This window comes from Mesoplodon densirostris, chromosome 7 (assembly GCF_025265405.1).
Source record: "Mesoplodon densirostris isolate mMesDen1 chromosome 7, mMesDen1 primary haplotype, whole genome shotgun sequence".
Lineage (NCBI taxonomy): Eukaryota > Metazoa > Chordata > Mammalia > Artiodactyla > Ziphiidae > Mesoplodon > Mesoplodon densirostris.
Genome location: NC_082667.1, coordinates 114,970,669 through 114,986,158, shown reverse-complemented (window position 1 = coordinate 114,986,158; position 15,490 = coordinate 114,970,669). Strand labels below are relative to the sequence as shown.

The 15,490-nt window shown below is 44.9% G+C and overlaps 1 long non-coding RNA gene across 1 annotated transcript in view; it reads left to right on the top strand.

The window, feature by feature from the left end:
• The window catches only part of LOC132493191 (uncharacterized), a 92,210-nt gene extending 76,955 nt beyond the window's left edge, over window positions 1–15,255 (top strand). The window contains exons 3-4 of the long non-coding RNA XR_009532964.1: window positions 4,825–4,976; window positions 14,920–15,255. This is a non-coding gene — a long non-coding RNA (uncharacterized LOC132493191). The remainder of the gene's footprint in view (window positions 1–4,824; window positions 4,977–14,919) is intronic.
• The last annotated feature ends 235 nt before the right edge of the window (window positions 15,256–15,490 follow it).

The following is a 15,490-nucleotide window of genomic DNA, read 5'->3' as shown; positions in this document are numbered from 1 at the left end:
TCAGGCAATGCTCTCTGCCACTCTCAGGCCAGGAAGAAACTTGCCATGGCCTGACTCCTGCTTCTCTTGGCTTCTTGCATCTCTTTTTTGTTAAAAATGTGAAAATCACGAACCCTATTTTTGGACGTCATCTTTCTCTGAAGCACCCTACAATTCTTCGTAGCAGTTTTACATTTGGCTCTACCAACCCCCACATCCCCACTATTTGTGACCTCCATGTCGATAGGCCTGGTGATCCCAACTATATAGCTCGTGCTGACCATGGTCCCCAGCTGTAGTAGTTCTAAATCAACGATTGTTAATTGACCGATAGTAATTAAGATTACTATGGGACATTCTTTTTTTTTTTCTTTTTTTTTTGCGGTACGCGTGCCTCTCACCTCTGTGGCCTCTCCTGCTGCGGAGCACAGGCTCCGGATGTGCAGGCTCAGCGGCCATGGCTCACGGGCCCAGCCACTCCGCGGCATGTGGGATCCTCCTGGACCGGGGCACGAACCCGTGTCCCCTGCATCGGCAGGTGGACTCTCAACCACTGCGCCACCAGGGAAGCCCTGGGACATTCTTTAGCATGACTTTTTACTAACACTTTGATTTCTATTTCTATCACATGTCTGAGCATATAGGAGGTGTTCAGTCAACACTTGACAGATTCAGATTTTTCTGATGGATTAACAATCTTTTGCAGCCAGGAAGAGACTAAGTCTTATGATGAGTCTAGCTTCCTCTCTGCTTCTTCCCACTCCGGAGATCTTTCAGGGCTTTGTCTCTTGCATCCCCCTAAACATTTACCCTTATCCCCACCCCTCACCATCTCTTGAGACCCCATGATAGTTTTGGAAACATCCCAAGCATCTTGGACCTCCCTTGAGGCTCTCTCCTCACTTCTCCCTACCTCTCAGTTCCCTCACTGATCTTGTGTTCCTCCCTTTTCCTCCACTCCTAAACACTGTCTTTTCCCTCCTCCACTTAAGCCCTCCATCCTCTCTACTCAATCAGAGGTCAATTCTTTAATGCCCTGTTTCTCTTGTCTGCCATCCCTACCAGCTTTGCACTCATTTTTATAACTCTGCCCCAGTCCCCATCATACAAGCAAGTGAAATACATACCATGTACCAGCATCCCTCAAAGGCCCATACCTTGCTTTCCTCCTTATTAGCAACCTTCACCATTTTAATTTCTCCTGCTCCTATTCTTCTATCTTCCCACCCGGCACTGGAAGGCTTGCACATATACGCAAAATATAGCCTGACGAGCAGCAGTTTCACCTATGCTTTTTACCAGTACCATGTGTCATTAAGTAGTGGCCACTCACACTGGAGGTGGTATTTTATTTTATTTTACTTTATTTTTTCACTTTTTCATTGAAGTACAGTTGATTTACAATGTTGTGTTAGTTTCAGGTGTACAGCACAGTGATTCATTTATACATATCTGTCTACCTTTCTGTCTGTTTATTCTTGTTCAGATTCTTTTCCTGTATAGGTTATTACAAAATATTGAGTTCCCTGTGCTATATAGTAGGTCCTTGTTGGTTATCTATTTTGTATATAGTAATGTGTGTATATGTTAATCCCAAACTCTTAATTTATCCCTCCCCCACTTCCCCTTTGGTAACCAGAAGTTTATTTTCTGTCTGTGGGTCTATTTCTATTTTGTAAATAAGTTTATTTGTTTTGGAGGTGGTATTTTAAAAATTTACTGTAATCTGACTTTTTATAATCCTTATTAATATTGGGTTCTGTCTTTATACTCTGATACAGTGCATATTAAAGGTACCATTTTTCTTTGCCTTTGTTTCCATGTCTTGCTGATGCATTTTACATGTGCTAATTTCCCCATTGGAATGGCCAACAATGAAATTAGCTTTGGAGGCAGCATTCAAACAGAGATCAGGCAACACTCAAACAGGGAAGATAAGGAAGGAATTCGGACATGAGGGGTGGGGGTCTTTGACCAGTTGGCTTCCAAACATCTCTTTTAAAACCGGAGATTCTCCTTAAACTGATGAGAGGGTGGGAGTGTGGCCTTCTCCTTTGTGTTTTCCACTATTCTAAAGGGCATTTGCCTCACCTAGGAGGTACTTAAATATTGGAATTCCTGAGACAGTAAAATAAATAATTCTGTTCAAGAGAAACAGAGGAAAAGGTGTAAGCACATTTTGCATTTAGGTGATCCTTGAATATATTAGGACATGTGATCCCCAAATAGGAGTTATACTCTCTGTGTGAGGATTTCCTGCGTTTCTCTTGTCCACTTTCTCCTCTTGGAACTCAGGTTGTTCAGAGACCCCAACACGCTTAGAGCTAAAGGGATTCCCCAAGGGTTACTTCAGTCCAGAAGGTCTTCCTGCCTGGGTGCATCCTTTGACCAAAGAACTTCCAGTGACAGAGCCCTCCTGACCTTCTCCAGGCAGGAAGTGATCCTCCTAGTTTTGGATTGAGCTGGCAGGGTATTTTTCTTCTGTGAGTCAACAAGCATTTTCTTTGGAGTTTCTCCCCCTTGGTTCCATTGTATTCCCTGAAAGCTAGAGCAAATCCCATCCCTTCCTACCTGAGCGCCCTTTGGATATTTGAAGATAGAAGTCATTTCCTGTACGGAGTTGTATCTTCACCTGCCTAAACATTTCCTCTTTTCCAGATTCCTCCTGAGACGACTTCTGGTCCCTTCTATCCTATGGTTGCTCTATTATCAGCATACTCCAGTTTGCCTGGGGTGGAGCAGAACGGGATGCTCCGACCAGCCCAAAGGGAAACAAGACTATCCCTCCCACCCAACTCATTTTCCTCTTCTTCCACCCATGAGCATGTGTCCTTTGCGTGCTCCAGACCCTCTGATACCTTCTCTTTGAGAAGTATTCCTGGATTTTTATTCCGTTCTTCACAGCAGTCCTGTCACTGAAGGTCCTCAGGTTGAGATCCAATTACATGAAAGGAATCTTTTTTTGTTTGTTTGTTTTTGCAGCTTTCCTTGAATTCTCCAAATCCTTGTTGCTGTTTTTTTACTTGAATTCAGTTTATAACAACATGTAAGTGTCTTCAGGGTGGGTTGCCTCTTTCACATTCAGTCCAGAGCCCAGTATAGGTATAGGTATAGTATAGAAATATTTAGTGAGTTCATATCATGACTCGACACATCTCCTTCATCACATTATTTCAGCTCCTTTTGCCCAGGGTATTTCTGTGTTTGTTTTCTCTTTGGTTCTATAGTGTCAAGGTTGCTTATGGAGAAAGAGCCAGTGAAGAAGCGATGGTTTTTAGTAAGGGGAATTTTATATTTTTACTCCCAGCTCAGTCTTTCTGTGTGGTTCAGTACAGAGCTGCTACCAACATCAGGGAGGTAATGGAGTTTAAATAGACATCAGTGGGAATTGGCTTGAGATTTGGCTTGCTGAAATTAGTATGCCATGGCCTGAGTCCCCTGGCCAGGACAGTTAGAAGAGTCACGGAGGCAATGTGATATGGTGAGAAGAGCTCTAGGCTGAAATAGATTTAGGTTTGACCCGTATCATGGCCACTTATCTTGTGGGCAATTAACCACTCTGAACTCAGTTTCTTCATCTATAAAATGGGGTTAACCCAACTCCATCTCAGAAATGGTATAAGGGTGAAATGAGATAATGTGTCACCACACACGTGGTGGCTTGTGAACTCTGGCTGGGGCACTGTTGTCGTTCTGCAGCTTCCTTACTCGGTTCTGGCGAATAAAGAGCATCCCAGTAGGCCCACTGGTTGTTTCCCCAGCTTTTGACACAATGACACAGTCTCTCCGGCTGGCTCGGTCTGGGTCCAGCTGTCTGTGTCACACCCAGCACGTGGTCTTCACGGCCACCGCGTCGGTCAATACTCCTTAAGGGTGCCGCTCATTGCCCTGCGCTGAGGAAGGCCCCGGAGCCCCACCACCCCCGCTCTGCCGAGACAGAACACAGTCTAGACACAGGAGGCACGGGGAAGTTGGGAAACCTGGGCCCTTAGCTCCACCGATGGCTTTTCTAGAGCACTGGACACCTTTCTAGGTTGCATGAGCCTCCCATTCTGTTTGCAGAAAGAGTGCTATATTTGACTTCCTACTTGACTGCCAGGGTAGGTGGGAATGACTGAGGCGGAATCTCTCCGGAGAAAGATACTATGTGAACATACAGTCTGTTTCCATCAAGTGGGGAGCAGGAAGTTGCCAGGACTCCAAAAGGATGGGTGCCCACACTGGCCAGAGTCCAAGAGCCTGGACCGTCTCCCTGTCCTCAGACGGCGGAGACCACGCCTGTCCCACCAGAATAGCCCTGTGTGAATGTCCGACTTTATGATACATTTGTGCTGTTGAGGGAATTGGACGTGAAGAAGAGGCAAGTGGTTGCCAGTCACCACGTCCATACAGAGTGTAAGCTGTGCAAGCTCATGACTCCATACTCACCTGGACCAGAGACCCCCAGGCATGGGGAACTCTTGTCTCTCCCCAAAGCGGTTCCCTGATTAGTTACAGAGGGGCTCACACAGGGGCTGTTATTCATGGCTGGAGCAGGACTCCACAGCCCCGGGGGTGCGCACCCCGGGGGTGTGTGAGCTCCTCTCCCCCTCCTCCCGGAGGCCCTGACCCGCCTGGGTACCGCCTTGCCATGCCCTGCATCTTCCACAAGGGGGAGCCCCCGGAGGGCAGCAGAGTTTGGGAAGCGCTGAAGTTCTCTCCTCCTGTCCTCTTAACTGATTTTCGCGTACCCAACTGTTAGATTCCTTTGTTGCAATGTTGGGGCCTGAGCTGACACTTCTGGAAGCTTCGGGTGAGAACCACAGCTGATACGCCATCTTTTCTGGTTTGTTGTTATTTACCTAGCCTCATCAACTAAGGTGGAAAAGTAACAAAGAGCTTGAAGACTTTCGTGCATCCCAGGCCCTGGATGGAGGCAGGCGGCTTCAGACAGCATCAGACAGAGAACCAAGAAAGCCGAGGGGCAGCCGGAAGGTGCCTGTGGCTGCCGAGCCCAGGTAGGTACCCGGGAGAGGACAACGGAGGGGCACACGGGGCACAGAGCCCCCTGATGGTGGGAAAAGTGGATGGACAGGAGAGGCGGAGGGGGAGAAGTGCAGACAGGACCTGGGAGACTGAGGGAGAGCGAGGGAGGAGCCCCAAAGGAGTGCAAAAGAAAAACTGCTCGCTCGTAGGTCGTGATGCAAAAGACTGACCACAGAGCCGGAGAGGGAGGGTTTGGGGGCTGAATCAGAGACTTAAACTTGTTTGAAGTTGGTTCCAACTCAGCTGCCCAGAAACTTCACAGGACATTGGAGGCCAGGAGTTTGCGAGCAAACGCTCAGTTGCACAAGAAAATTCAAAGTGAGTAAGTGTGCCTGGAAGTCGCTCTAGCCGTTCTGGTTGTGTGTCACAGGGCCACACCTACTCCGGCCTTTTGACCTAAACGAGGAAGAATTCTGGGCTGAGGGCAGTGTGTTCAGGTTCTTCCCACTCTGAACCAATGTCTCAGGCCTTCCCTCCTTCCGTCCAGTTTCCCACAGTTGCTCTCAGGAAGGACTAGGGGTCAGGTTCTCATTCTGCCATTTAGCGAGATTAACTCAAGCAAGGAAACCTCTCGTCTCCGTTTTCTTTGTCTATAAAAGGGAGATAATAATGTATTCCTGATGAGCCTTATAGGATTTTTCTGAGGGTTGAATCAGTAAGATAATGTGAATAAATGCTCTTAATGGATTATGATTGCTAGCCAAATAAAAGATAGCATTAATAATAATTAGTTAATATACCCTTACTGCTCTCAGCAGGGTATTTTCTTACGGAGCTTTGGAGGAACCTGTGTGTGTGTGAGTGTGTGTGTGTGTATCTATATATATGCATGTCTTTGGCAAATAAGTGGGAAACTTTGTGTTCTTTCCCTTTTAGCCATCTTCGAATGTTCTTTTTCCCAGCCTCGGCTACATTTTTCTCTGTCTCAAACATGCAGCTAGTGATTGATGGTGTCTGCTTTGCTCGCTGGAAGCATGGTCTGGCTGTGTCCTGGACTCTGTGCCGCCCATGTCAGTGTCACACCGTGTCTCAGGCACATGCTCAGACTGAATGTGCTTGGGAGAAGCGAATAAGAGGCTGTGTTTTTAATCCCGTCACCATATTCCCTGCCTGGGATGTTCTTTCCAGTCTGCTTGTTACTTAATTCACTAAAATCCCTCACATGGGAAACTGGGGTCTGCATTCTGAGTCAGGCTGGTTGAGGCGACCTATGAAGGCTGCTGAGGTTGGCTTTGATACCTGTGGACACGTTCACCCTTTCTGCGGGTTCCAGATGAGTGTGGAATACGGGGAAGGCAGTGTAGACTGGGAGCAGATCCTTGGACTTCACTGAGCCATCTCTTCCCCTTCTGTCAGGTGAAGTCCTTACTAGCCTTCCTTGCTGCCTCCAGATGTAGATGGGAGACACTCCTGAGATTATATCTGAGCACACCAAAAGTTTGTAACTCGACAGTGTTGCATAATTATAAGGTATCATCATTGTTATTCTGCTGCAGGTTTTTTACTAGTGATTTATCCGTATTTTACAGCTTGCATTATTTTAAAAGCTATCTTTCCACAGATGTTAATGTGCCCTCCTTTTCTTCTCCACCAATTGACTGATAAATATTTACAGAGATGCTCAATGATACACCTACTCACCTCCAAAAAGTTGGTATCCCATCCAAATCACGTGTATACGTGCACAATATGTACATAGACTGTATTTTCCTACAACCTCCAAGCACGTATGTATCCCTTCTCTTTTCAAGCATGTACTTACTCCCTTTTTAATATAAAATATATGCAAATATATATTGGAGTAAAAGACATATGCTGACATTCACATGGCATACTTACTTAGAGAACAGATTTAATGGGCAAGAGGAAAGACACATCACCCTATCAGCATTCCAGCTCTTTTCGAGTCCAGAAGTGACCACAATACACAATTTGTGTGGTTACAAAAAAATCATGGATCAATTTCTGCCCTGTTCCTAGTAATGAATATCAATATCTTACCTCTTGCAGACAGACTCTTAGCAGCTTTAGATAATTTTAAATGAGTTTTTTTTTAAATACACTTGCAAAGTCAATTATTTTGAATCTCATCTGAAGCAATTAAAAAACATCCTGACATTTAAGGTGATACTTTTTTCCCAAGTAAAATAATTATAAATAATACTAATTATGAGCAAATCATTCAGTTACTCTCAGTCTGGTTCAACCTTTAGGTTAATAAACCAATCCATTAAAATTCATCTTGCTCAAAGGACCAATTTGTTAAAAAATGTAGTGACCTTTCACCACAAGTGTGATTGATATTTTCTTCAACAATAATCAGAGCTGTCTTTCCCAGAAGAGAGTGTGGTCAAGTGATAGGTGTAGAAAACTAGGGTTCTTTTATGCCTGTCTCAGTAATACTTCTCAGGTACAAAATGATGTTGATGAAGATGGTGATGGTAATACACAAAACTAAAACTCTGATTTCAAAAAGTACCTAAAAGAGATGTCTGTAAGCCTCAGGACAGTTGCTCACAAGAAGTGACAAAATCATTAGCACCGGGAAAGATTTTAGTAAGACCTTCTGTCTGCCTCTGAGGTTTCATTTCCTTCAAAGATGTAGGTCAGGGATTTGCAAATATGGCCCATGGGCCAAATCCAGTCTGCCACCTGTTTCTGTAAATAAAGTTTTATCGGAACCAAGCATATCCTGTCATTTGCATATTGTCAGTGGTTGCTCTCCTGCTATAAAGGCAGAGTTAAGTAGTTGCAGTAGACCCCATACAGTCCACAAAGCCTAAAGTATTTCTTATTTGGCCCTTTACAGAAAAAAGTTTGCTGACTCCAGGTGTAGGGTAATGAAAACAAAAACAAAGCCAGTTGTCTTTGAATTTACGCCAACAACTAATATTTAAGCAGCACTTTACAGTTTATAAAGTGTCTGAATTTACGCCAACAACTAATATTTAAGCAGCGCTTTACAGTTTATAAAGTCTGACCACGTTCTTTTGCAATTTAAAGGACAGAGAAATTGCAGACTTTTCCATGGTCATTCAGCCAGTAAGTGGTGTGGGTAGGACTTAGCCTCTAGAGAGTGAGGGGCCCCGCCTTGATGGCAGCCTGGACGGAAGTGGCCTGTGGAGGTGGCTCTCAGGGGGAAGTGATGGCCGTCCATCTCTTTCATCTGCGCAGAAGTGCTCGTTGCTGAAAGATAGTTGAGGAAGCAAAACTCTTGACATTCTGTTCCCTCTGTATCTGACCTTGACATGGGTGATTTTAACCTTGTTCTGCTTCTACCTCCCTATTCTCATAACCAGAATGGTACTAATAAACCAAAAGGAGAGGAAGGTGCTTTGCAGTCAAACAAAGCTAAGCTTTATTGCTTCAACTCTCGCTTATCCGCACTGAAGGAATATGACCACCCTGAAATTGGCACTGGGGCGCAGGTATTCTGAAATAGCCAGTAACAGCAAAGTCTTTGTGGAGTATGCTATCTTTTTTTTTTTTGCAGTACGCGGGCCTCTCACTGTTGTGGCCTCTCCCGTTGCGGAGCACAGGCTCCAGACGCACAGGCTCAGTGGCCATGGCTCACGGGCCCAGCCGCTCCGCGGCATGTGGGATCTTCCCGGACCGGGGCACGAACCCGTGTCCCCTGCATCCACAAGCAGACTCTCAACGACTGTGCCACCAGGGAAGCCCTATGCTATCTTTTTTAAAGTTTGCTTTTTGAAATGGCAATACCTCTCAACTATGTTTTCCTTTTACTGGGTTTATGGTCAAAATTATATTTTCTCACTTGAGCTTGTTGTATCTACTAGCAAGGTGGGCCATAGGAACTGGATATAGGAGGAAGGAAGGCTGGGATGAATACCTTGCCTTTGGGATCTATGGATATAAACCAAGTTCTTTGCAGAGACCAAAGACTTTCTGAATCTTATATTTTCTTGGAAAGGAGATAAGGGATAAAATGAGAGAGATGAGAATTAAAAAATTCTAAGTCAGACCTTTCCTAAAGATTCTGAGCCAAAGATAAGGACTTAAACAATTGATCTAATTCAGATTTTCCTCTAACAATGTTTATTTGGAGTGTGCACTCTGGCACGCACCACTAGGAGTTGAAGGAGTATCACATTGACTAAGATTCAGATATTCTTCAGGAAGTGATTTATCAGAGAAATGAACATGCGTGTACGTGTCTATAATGCAATTAGAAATAATTAATGGAAAGGGAGCACAGATTAAAAAATCTGCGCATGCTCAAAGAGACATTATTCTTCCTTATTGGAACATCACTGATGATGCTGTGGAGGAAGTGGCATTTGGTGAGACTTAGAGAGTATGTAGATTTTAGACATTTGGAAATAGTAGGAGGTGGGCATTCTAAGAGGAAACAGGGAGCAAAGTCACAGAGCAAAGTATAGGATTTGTATGTGATCAGAAAATCATTCATCTTATTGGGAGCATATGGTTAATATAGGCATGCAGGAAGGTATGGCAGGTGAAGAAGGTCAGAGCCAGAACCTAGAGGGAGTTGTAGATTTAAAAAGTTTGGTCTGGGGCTTCCCTGGTGGCGCAGTGGTTGAGAGTCCGCCTGCCGATGGAGGGGACACGGGTTCGTGCCCCGGTCTGGGAGGATCCCACATGCCGCGGAGCGGCTTGAGCCCGTGGGCCATGGCCGCTGGGCCTGCGTGTCCGGAGCCTGTGCTCCACAACGGGAGAGGCCACAGCAGGGAGAGGCCCGCGTACCGCAAAAAAAAAAAAAAAAAAAAAAGTTTGGTCTGTTTTCAGTTGATGATGAGAACCATCACATATTTTTCTGCAGGAGAATTACATGATCATACCTGTGATTTACTGGAGAAGAGTGTAACAGATGTTTGAAAAGAACTTGGATGCAAGGTCGCAGTTAGAATCTAGAACAGTGGTCCAGGCAAGGCGAATAACGTTCACTCCTTTGTCTTGTGCTGTGTTCACAAGAATGCTCCTCTACAACCTGACTGTCATAGGTTATGGCACTGGCTGGGGGCTTTCTGAGGGCATTTATTTAATGACATGTCAGTGGCATTTACTCATAAAACCAAAAAGCCATTCGGGCCAGAAATAGGGGTTTTGGTTACTTCCCCAGACAGGATGCAGTTGGGGTGATTATACATGTGATTCATCGAGGTCGGGAAACAAGTCCTCCACAAACAAACACCCCTCCCCTCCAAGCCCAGTGACTCACGGCTTCTTCAGTTTGGAAAGCTCTGGAGTCCAGGCAGAATGTGAGGTATGATGTTAAATCATAAATCCTCAGTGTTCATTGTTACAAGAGAAACATTTTTATTCATTCTTATGATCATTGAAGCAATAAACATCGAGTGAACTCTTACTATTTTAGGCACAAGGACATGGAGTTATAAAAGCATAGTTCCTGCCATAAAGTATTTTCCAGTTTACCTGGGAAAACAGATATAACATAAGTAGAGTATTCCATAAATGTTATAATAGAGAGATGCAAACAGTACTAAAGGGTCAGAGGAAAGACCTGTAACTGCTCTGGGAAGGGAGGAGTGGCATTGGAGTTGGGTCCTGCACAATGACTGTTCATCATGTATTCATTCGCTCATTCAGCAAATAATTATCGAGCACTTACTATATGCCAGGCACGGTTCTAGACAAGAGATTTCATACTTTTATGGCGCTTGCTTTCCAGCAGGACAACTTGGATATTAAATAGAGCTGGGAGCCAAACAAACAAGTTGCTATACTCAGGGAATTTACATTCTTGTAGAGGAACATTACAGAGGGTGGCAGCTAACACTTTGTTCCAAGAAAGAGCAGCAAATGCAAAAAGAAACGTGAAGCCAGCCCTACTGGGAAAGAATGGAGAAAGGAACTGCAGGTTTGGGGGTATCCAGTATGACAGGAGGGCTTATTTACAGACCTTAAATTGGATGCACAAGTCTCCATGCTGTTCTTTGGCTGGAGTTGACAGAAAATGGAGACTCTCCTTACATGGAGACACACAGCATTGGGTCCCCAGACATTCTGATTTTGCAGTGCCTAGCAGGCTACTGGGGTCACTGATTCAGGAATCTGAGTACTGTGGTTTGGACTCACTGATGATTTTTCCGTACCTTTGTCTGACTGTCCTGCAGTGACCTAGTGCCATGGGGCTAAAAATTTAAGACACTGGCTGCCTCCTTGCTTAAATATTCAGGTCAAATTCTGTCACAGCCAACTCTGGCTTGGAGGTCATGCTTGATTCTCGTTTTATCAGGTTGTCTAAAATAACCTGGCCATGAGGTGGTTATTGTTATGGTACTCACTGGAATGGGATCTGACCTATATAAGGAAAAGAACTAGGACAGAAATAGCTCTTCAGCCCATCACAGACTGGAGAAATCCAGTATAAGCAACTGCAGGATCACAGAGCTGGATGGGACTCAAGGTGACTTAAGGTTATATTGACACCTGCCTCTAGGCAGATATATGCCTGTCTGGAAATTTAATATAAATTCTAGAAGTCATTATTTTAACAATACGTAAAAATTTACCCATCCTGAATAGTATAGTTCCTTTCAGGGCAGGGATGCTGCCTAGCCTCGGGCAAAACATCTTTGAACCTCCTATTTTACAGTAGACCTCAGAACCCATAGCGTATTCTTTTGGATATACTTAGTAGGAGGAAATGGTTGTCTTTGGAGGCTGTTTTGCATTTTCTAAAAACCAAGTGCCGTATCCAGTTGGTCCAGCTGAATGATACCATTTTTGATTAAAAATGAATTTAAGGGCTTCCCTGGTGGCGCAGTGGTTGAGAGTCTGCCTGCCGATACAGGCGACACGGATTCGTGCCCCGGTCCAGGAAGATCCCCCATGCCGCGGAGCGGCTAGGCCCGTGAGCCATGGCCGTTGAGCCTGCGCGTCCAGAGCCTGTGCTCCGCAATGGGAGAGACCACGACAGTGAGAGGCCCACATATCGCAAAAAAAAAAAAAAAAAAAAAAGAATTTAAATGCACTTATGAAATTATGAGGTGACATTTTTGTTTGGCTCGTAACCGGTTCAAAGGAGACTTGTCAGCACTTGCAAAAGTAATAAGTACATATTCTCCCAGATGGCTAATTTGAGGGTCTATGAGCTCTGGTAAACGGTACAACTTCTCATTCTACTTGGTCAACTACTTGAGGTCAAGGTGTGCCTTGTCTCAAAACACCCACCTACCAGATGCATGCCAGGGGCTAGTTATAGAATTAAGTAGAAAACAATAACATCATCACTTTACAGTCGTATCATGAGTTCTTTGCCCATTGTGATTTTTTCACCAAATGTGAACCCTGTTATCACTTCTTACCTTGAGGCTAATTACCCAGCAGATGCCAACAAGGGCAGCAGTCTGTGTGGACACAGCCCTGTTCTGGGAAGAGAGTTCAGCTTCTGTTGTGAGTCGGATGGGTACCTTGGGGAAAAGTGCCCAAGCCTGTGTCCCCATCTTTAAATAAAGAGATTGAACTCGATGATGGGAAAAGGTCCATTTGAGGAATAAAATATCGAGTAGCTACCTTGCGCCTATCTCTGCATGTTGTGGGAGATATTAGTAAGGTCTTAGTGTGGATCTGGATTCTTGTGTTTGCAAGTGACAGAAAACCAGCTTGACTAAGTTGAGGTAGAAAACCAAACTTCAGCAAAGGCAGGGGTCCACCAGACTCCAGACATCACCAGAGTCAGGGACTCGAGCACTTCCACGACACCCTTCCTCCAACTTTGTCCTCAGCTTCTCTCTCCCAGTCAGCTCTGTTCTCTCAGATTTGCTTCCTTGGTGAGCCTGAAGAAATTTTCAAAACCTCTGGGAAGTCCTCTGGGCCAGGGGGACAAGATACCGTGCATGACTTGTAGCTGCTGTTAGAACCGTGAGGTTGGCTGGAGAGAGGGGCCGCTCCCCCAGAGAAGGGGCTGCTGTACAGCCCAAAAGTAGATAGAACCCCTCTAAAGCCTGCTGTCGCCCTTTGCGGCCCACTCCCACCCTTTTCTCTCAGCTCCACGCCCATTGGCTGGGGACCTTCTACTCTTCTTGAAGCTTCTGCCCAACTTCACTGTCTCTGAGGGCCGAGCAGCACAATCCCTACCTGTCTGCACTCCCAGAGCACCTTGAACCCATCTGCACCCCGGATGTTGCTTGTCGTGGTCTCTATTTTTTTTTTTGCGGTACGCAGGCCTCTCACTGCTGTGGCCTCTCCTGCTGCGGAGCACAGGCTCCGGACGCGCAGGCTCAGCGGACATGGCTCACGGGCCCAGCCGCTCTGCGGCACGTGGGATCCTCCCGGACAGGGGCACGAACCCGTGTCCCCTGCATCGGCAGGCGGACTCCCAACCACTGCGCCACCAGGGAAGCCCTGTTGTGGTCTCTTGATCGGTCTTTCTCCCTCATGAGACTGGGAACTCCTCAAAGGCGATAACTTCCTTAATTGGTTTTGTGTTACTGTATGTATTTATTAGATTACTTATTTATTAATTATTGACAGCCTACTGTATACTAGATTCTGGGGATTGAAAGTGAAGGAACCCAAGATCGCTGTTCTCAAGATACCCAAGGTCAAGTGCGGACATGATAAACAGACACTTGCAGTACAGTGTGGTGGTGTGAATCCTCCACAGACGACTGCACTGGTGCTCTAGGAGCACATGGCACCCAGGAGGGTCTCCTCCCTAAGCGAGGACAGGGGTTGAGGAGTCCAGAGAGAATTTCCGAGAGGTAGGAAGGGACCACCCCTGGTCTGTGCTGGGTTCTGTTGCATAGGATTGAACCTGGTTGTATAGGGTCTAGAGGGAGGGGACATTCTTCAGGGGTCTCTGAAAGTACAGTGTAACCAAAGGCTTATGTTTGAGTGGGATAGATAAGGCAGATATTCATTAAATAATTGGTAAATAAGACAGTTTTAAATAAAGTACTAGTTTTACTAGTACCTTTGCACAAGGAATACAGAAAAAATTGAGATTACCAGGAACTTATAAGGGACATCCTTTGGAGCACGTGGGTAGTACTTCACTTCATGGGGAGTTGACGGTGCTGAAATCAGAGAGGCTGGGTTTCCATCTCACTCTGCCAACTATTAATTTGGTGATAATCTCTCAATCTCTGATTTCTACATCATAAAATGAAGACACTAAGTTCCACCTCTCAGAGTTATACTGAGGATAAAATAAGACACGTAAATGAAAGTACTTTATAAACTGTAAAGCACAATACAAACTTAAGTTATTCTTCAAATGCATTTATTGTTACAACAGAGAGTTCTTAATTGACAACAATATTTGGAAGTATGAAAAAATGAATAAATACCGTTACATGGAAAGATACAGTGTTCGCCTTGAGAGTTATGTTAATTTTACTCACTGGCTAAACACTGTGGTTAATGCTATTGCACAATGCATCACACATTAACGAGTTGACTGACTTTTCCTGTATCTCTCACTCTGAGGATAGTGCAGTTTGACTCAGCTGGCCACGTCACAGGGTAGGAATTAAATCGTTTGGATGTAGTGATTATAAGGTGTTCTCTCCACCAAGTGAACTGTATTTCTGTAGACAGAAGGTTCGCCTAAGGATTTCCCTCTAGCTATACTACTCTAAGAGGTGAAACTTTCCCTTCAGTGCCTCTGTTTCCTCCTCTTTGAATAATCATAAATAATGATAGTATTGTAAAGAGTCACACTCACACAGAGGATCTGAAGAAGTGTGATCCCATTATATTCTGTGTGAATTTGTCTTAGGTTCTGCTCAGGTGTGGGAGAGGGCAGGGAAGTACAGCCAGCAGATACAGAATGACCCTCTAAAGGAGTCTGAACTTTGAGTCCTTGAGTATATCTCAGAGACTAGGATGAAATACTAAATTTTAGTTGTCCCAGTGGTTTAGGCACACTGTAAAACTAATCATTCACTCCATGTGCTCCTCCAGTTTTCCAGAGCTCTTGGCCATCACCTGGGAAGGAAGCCCTGCCTTGTCTTCCACGGACACCACCAAGGCCAACCCAGAGCTGCCCATTATAGGAGAGAATGACTCTGCTGCTTCTTCATGTTGCTGTGAGGGTAGCCCTGAAAATCATGGAACGAGGCATTAGAGATTTGTCACTCACTCTTATTCAGTGATGAACCCAGAGTCCATGGAAGTAAAGGCTTATCACTCCCAGGCATGGGGTCAAAGCCATGGCCAGTTGGTAGTTTTCTTTCTCCACCCATTATTCAATTTACCTCGTCTTTCTAAAAGTTATGTAAGGAAAGAGAACGTGGCTCCTTTTTGGAATACTAGACCTATGAGATTGTAGTACAAGTTCCACAAAATAACAGGGTATTCTAAGTTCAAACAAGTTTGAGAAATTCTGAATATGTCCCCAGTAGAGATACAAAATGTACATGCACATGTCTAAGGCTGCAAACAATTGAACTCAGCTTTCCTAAAGTTATTTGACTCTAGAACTGTTTTATTTAGTAATATTCATTAGCATCTTGAGTGCCTCTTTTTCTTCTTT